General features: G+C 39.0%; 1 long non-coding RNA gene across 1 annotated transcript; it reads left to right on the top strand.

The window, feature by feature from the left end:
- Positions 1–1,874: 1,874 nt before the first annotated feature.
- On the top strand, positions 1,875–5,224 carry LOC145156782 (uncharacterized). Its single transcript, XR_013736913.1, has 3 exons — positions 1,875–2,093; positions 2,184–2,268; positions 4,669–5,224. It is a non-coding gene; the product is annotated as an uncharacterized LOC145156782 (long non-coding RNA).
- Positions 5,225–6,344: the final 1,120 nt, after the last annotated feature.

The following is a 6,344-nucleotide window of genomic DNA, read 5'->3' as shown; positions in this document are numbered from 1 at the left end:
ACATTATACCCTTGTTGAGACGTTAGTGGAGCGTGTGTGGTTAACCGACACACTAAATGGGTTCTAAGCAAAGGTAGCGAAGGGTGACTCGGTGTTTGTCATAGTTCGATGAAGCGTGTGTGGTTAACCGGCACATCGAAAAGGTGACTGTAACATTGGGGGCACCATGTAAGTTTGCATGGTTATTCACACCCTGTTTTCTGATCCTCGGCATCCCAGTCACAAATCGAGGGGCATATCAAGATTCAAACATGCCATTGAAAAGTTCAATGAATCTCAAAAGATCTAGGAGTTTTCAATACATTTAAAACTTAATCTCCTTTTCGTTTTTCATGGTGGAAAATTAGTGAATCGTCATTCACTTACCTTCAAATGTTCTGCAAGTTGGATTACGGCATCCCTCTTCCAAATTGTAGAATATTGTGTTGGATCCTAGCCTTAATATCTCATTTGGGTGTTTTATTAAGGACTCAATCAACTAACTTTAATTTTCTCCCATTTTATAGATGTCAAAGTCTGACAACTATGGTCTTCCTAAATCCATTGGAAAAAGTTTTCCACGTGAAGATGATGTTCCACGATTGTATTGTGGAAATAGAAATCATGCTTCATTTCCTCCACCTCCTCCAATAATTCTCCCTGACCCACATGTTCCAAGACTTGAAAGTTCAAGGTCACTCAAGCCCTATTGGCAAAAGACACGAAAATGGAAAGTCTATATGTGCTCATATCTTGGATAAAAGGTTACATATTGATAAATTGGGATTGTTGGGTGTCGATGTTTAAAGAAAGTTGGCTGTTGACTTGGTTCTTCAGTCACTTCCCGAATCATATGGTAAGTTCGTTAGAGAGTACTATATGATGGACCACGACATGACCCTTATTGATTTGACTTATTTGCTTATTGCTGCTGAATCAGAAATGATTTGGCGCACTGGTCAGCAAATTTGTCTGGTAAATCAATATCCCAACCCTCTATGGGCAATGGTGTGACAACCGTCAAATTTCGGTCAATTCAAAGTCAACAAGTCAAACCGGTCAACTCCAATAACCCTTGTATACTAGGGTTTACGTTATGTAATCACTATACAATTCGCTATTTTAATGAGAAATCCTCATTTGGAAAAATTCATGTGTTTGATTTTCCTTACCTTAACAGTGCTAAACAACAAACCAAAGCGATAAAACACTATTGCACAATCATCGGGATTGTGTAAGACACTAAATCATGGCTTAACGGGGTTTATGGACCTTTCGTTGCGAAGCCGGACACTCAAAAAGATCACAAACGAAACCTCTCACAATTTCTTTCACTCAACCTCTCTCTATTAAAATCTCTCCCAAATCTCTCCCGAATCTCTCCCAAATCTCTCTCAAAAGTTCCTTTAATTTTTTTTGTAATCATTCAGGCCATCCCGACCCTTAACTGGGTCAAAAACCACTTGAAACGGGGTAAAAACGGGTAAAATAGGCTTAAGGACCCAAAACTGAAGCTTCAGGACCGCAGTCCCTGTCATAAAGGAAGACGACACACATTTGTCTGTCGTAACCTTACGACTCGCGTGTTGATGACACGCAATGAGTATCAAGGAAGCCCCTGTCATAAAAGAAGACGACATGCATGTTTGCGTGTCATAATTTTTCCGGTTTTTCGACTACGGCTTCGTTTTAACTCCGTTTTTCATTATTTTAACGTGGATTTTCACCCAAAACTTTATTTTATAAACTAAGGCCCCAAAATATGTAAATCTCCAGGGTTTTTATAAAAATGTGTTAAAAGAATTGGTGGTTGGACTAATTATTGAGGGAATATTTGCTTTTCCTTATTTTATGACAAAAGCAAGCCACCACCACCTCACTCTATGATCATCCACTCTTTCCCACTACTCCTTGTCACCTTAGTGGACCTTTACACCCAATCTCCAGCTCTTCCCACGTTCTAAGAGCTGGAGGATTGATCCTCTCTCCTCATTCTCCATAAAAACTCTTTCATTCTACACTTAGCAACCAAGAACACTCTCCAAAATTCTCTCATCTTTTCTCTTAACTTCAAGAACTTCAAGGCTTTCTCCAGGGATTTCTTTCTTCAATTAGTAAGTATCTTCATCATTCACATAATTATTAAACTCCATTCTACTCAAATTATTCATATCTTACACAAGTTCCATCTTATTCGGTGTTAGATTTTCGAATCATCAAGACATCTTCTTAGTGTTCTTGAGTTGAACACTTCCTCTCTCTCACTTTCATCTACTGAAACCACATAAGGTGAGTTCATACCCACACATTTACATGTTTTTCTTAAGTTTTAAGGGGGGAATACAAGTAAAATCATCAAGAACACAATTAAACTTTTTCTAACAGATTGCATCAGAAAAGATGGACGTTAATCACGGACTGTTTTGGTCAACTTAAAAATTTTAGTTTTCAAAACTGTTTCAGGTGCAAGTAGTTCAAACTCTTAGCTTTAAAATGACTACTTGCACATCTCCAAATGATGTTTCTACAATTAATGGTGATTTTTACAAAACTGCCTGTCATTTCAGAGGCAAACCCGGACCAGTCTGTGATTATGAACATTTTCAACTCTGTTAGAGATCACTAAAAATCATGATAAAATTTACGAACAAACTAGACTCATATTCCAAACTCTCAAAATTTGCGGATTTGGATTTAGAGTTGTGATGATTTTTCTATAAATTTTCTAAGAACGGTAACAGAAACTGTTTTTAACGAAAAGTTGCTGTTAATTTCATTTCACCTTGTAACATGTTGAGCAAGGTGTATATCTTTATGTGACTATATGTTACTGCAATATATGACATTTTATCTTAATATTTAGACACACATCAGTTTACAAATGGATTTGGTCATATAAAATATAAAGAATAACAAGTGATTATAATCAAAGTACAATCGATACATTCAAACATTAAATAAACTATTTTGAATATAGTTTGCATACATTACCACGTACTACCCTTGGTTGATAAACTATAATAGGTATAGTTTATGATACATTACATAACACATACATTTAAAAAGGGTACATTTATACAAAGGATATTTTCATTAAGCAAGGTATGGTCATACGGTACCAAGTTTTCATAACACGAAATTCTGTTAATAACTTTGTGAGACAATTACTTAAAATTACCAGTAAGTCCTGTATTGTAACCAGAGTCTCCTTGAGGGAGAGCGTGATACTTGTGTATAGATCTATATTGGGTTTGACAAACCACACCTAAACTGCATGCAACAGTTAGACCGATAGGTCTGGGGTGACAAATGTCATAACATTTCCGACGCCTGAAGAACGTCGTTTTAGGCAACCTTGGTCATAGTATGGTTATAATAAACTCACATAAAGTATTAACAAACATTGGAATTTACGGGAACTTCATTAAAATTTAACGAGTTTATGTCGATTTAAACTTGCATTGTTTTACTATAAATATGACAAATTACTTGTACATTTCGATCTTTGGGTTTTAAGACTACATTTACACATTAAGGAAAATATTGGATTTTTCTAACACAAATACTACTTTTACAAACGAAAAGTTTATGAACTCACCAACCTTTGTGTTGACATTTTTTTTAAACAACTTGTATTCTCAGGAAATCATTAAACAGGTAATCAAGTGCTTTTGAGGATGGGACGCTAAGGCGTCTACTATTTCATATTTTATCAATATATTGTAATTGATTCGTAAACATGTAATTCATACAATGATGTAATTTTTTTTCAATTATATATATGTTGGTTGTGTTTGCTTGAATTACTATTACAATTGCTGTTATGATACTATACATGAAGTCCTCCACCCCCGGACGTTTCCGCCATCCTTGGTTTGGGGGTGTGACAGATTGGTATCAGAGCGCAGTTTATAGTGAATTAAGTATATCAAACCACATAAGATATACAAACTATAAACACAATTGGGACTAATAGTCTCTGATTTGTGCATTTTTCAAATAAATATACTTTTAGAAAATAAATGATTCTTTTTATTAAAAAGTATAAATACATGCATACATGCTCACATAGTGTCATAACTACAACAACATAAAATAAAAGAAGAGGAGTTGTACATTATGGGTATGCCTTGGTATATGTAAATCAAGTCTGGGAAGGATATAGCCTGATCAACTATATCTGTCCGGGAATTGACTTGCATATACCGGGGGATGGTCAGGATGGACAACAAATCTAACAAACTCGTCTTACCGCTAGTACGCCTCATTCACGAAGCCGGTCTATAAGGGGGGTATAAGGTTGTTGCCTATAAAATGGCAACTTAATGGGTGTCCACTCTCACCCACCGCTTCCTTGATCGGTGGAGGGTCGTTAGCCGAACGGGTAAGACAAGGACTTATAAATTCTCATTAAAAGTATGATGAATATTATACAGTAACTAAATGCTTTAAGAACTCAAAACTAAACATTTACAAATACTATAGGAGTATTTTGTGTTACTATAATAAAAATATTTTATACTTTCATTTTACCTCATAACCCAATGTATTGGGTCAATAAAAAGTATAAAATTGTATGTATCGTAAACATACCGGAAAACAACGTAATAATATACTTTATGTATAAAAGATTTCTCTCCCTATAAATACACTTTTACTAAAAGTACATTGGTTTACGACTTATGACAGAACCATGCCGCCAAGAAGAAGACCAAGACCTTCCAGCAACACAGCAACACCTCCTCCGCCGCCGCCTCCACAGTTTGATCCCGCGATGTTCCAGGCTGCAGTAACAGCAGCCGTAGCGGCCGCAATGTCACATATAGGGACCAACGGAGCTGGTGGTTCGGGATCGGGAGCTACACACTCTATCCATGGAGACAGTACGTGGCGTGCAAAAGAGTGTTCATACAAGGACTTCACAAATGGCAAACCCGACAACTTCAATGGAAGCGGGGGAGTCATCACGTTGATGCAATGGTTTGAAAAGACCGAAGTAGTCTTTCAGGTGTGCTCCTGCCCCGAAGCGAGCAAAGTTAAGTTCGCAACCTTAACCTTCACCGGCCGGGCCCTTACTTGGTGGAACTGTCGGGTTAAGTCACTTACTCTCGAAGTGGCTAGCTCCATAACCTGGGCAGAACTAAAAACGTTGATGATGAAGGAGTACTGCCCGAGAGGTGAAATTCAAAAGCTGGAACAAGAACTCTGGAACCTCAGGATGACGGGCTCTGACCTTGAAACCTACACCACCCGATTCAATGAATTGGCTCTCCTCTGCCCAACAATGGTTACTCCGGAGGAGAAAAAGGTGGAGCGATACCTTTGGGGACTGTCTCTCCACGTGCAAAGTAGTGTCCTGGCTTCAAGGCCAACTACTTTTGACAGTGCCAGGGAGCTGGCACAACAACTTGTTGACCACCGAGCCGGTCATAATACTACAACCACCACCACTGATAAATCAAAAGGGGGAAACAACAAAAGGAAGTTCTAGAACGAAAAGAAGAGCCAACCAGCACAGGACCCCGCTAAGAAGCAACAAATTGTTGCTGTCCATGCTGCCACTAATGCTGCCACTACTGCTACCACTCCAGCACCACCGAAGCCATATGCGGGAAAACTACCTAAGTGCAACAAGTGCAACTTTCACCACAATGGTGCTTGTAGGGAGATGCACTGTAACAACTGCGACAGGAAGGGGCACACTGCTCGTTTCTGTAAAGCGCCGGCTCAACCAATCAACCAAGTCGCCAGTACGGGGGCAACCCGGACCTGCTACAACTGTGGAGACGCAGGTCACTTCAAAAGAGACTGCCCCAAAGCACAAGCCCCTAATGCTGGTGGAGTAGGAAGAGTCCTGGCAATAGGACATGGGGAAGCAGTCGAGGATCCCACGGTGGTTACCGGTACGTTTCTCCTCAATAACTCTTATGCATGCGTACTATTCGATAGTGGAGCGGAGAGGAGTTTCGTGAGCCACCAATATAAACATTTACTTGAACAAAATCCCCAATCACTAAAGGATACTTACGTAGTAGAAATGGCAAATGGGAAAGTAGAACGCACTAGCGATATATACTCAGAATGTACTCTCACTCTAGACAACCATACATTTAAAATTGACCTGATGCCAGTCACCATAAAAAGCTTCGTCGTAATCATCGGGATGGATTGGTTAGTTCCTCACCGTGCCGACATTCTATGTTACGAAAGGGCCGTTCGCCTCAACCTACCAAATGACGAAACCCTTCTCATCTATGGTGACAAACCTAGTGCGAATTTACAAATCATCTCATGCATCAAAGCCCAAAAGTATCTCCGGAAGGAGTACCATGCCTTCTTAGCCCATATAGTAGACAAGAAACAAG

Source organism: Lactuca virosa, chromosome 2, assembly GCF_052849685.1.
Source record: "Lactuca virosa cultivar CGN04683 chromosome 2, Lactuca_virosa_CGN04683_v6, whole genome shotgun sequence".
Taxonomy (NCBI): Eukaryota; Viridiplantae; Streptophyta; class Magnoliopsida; order Asterales; family Asteraceae; genus Lactuca; species Lactuca virosa.
Note: the sequence above shows the minus strand (reverse complement) of the source record. Positions and strands in the feature narration are given on the sequence as shown.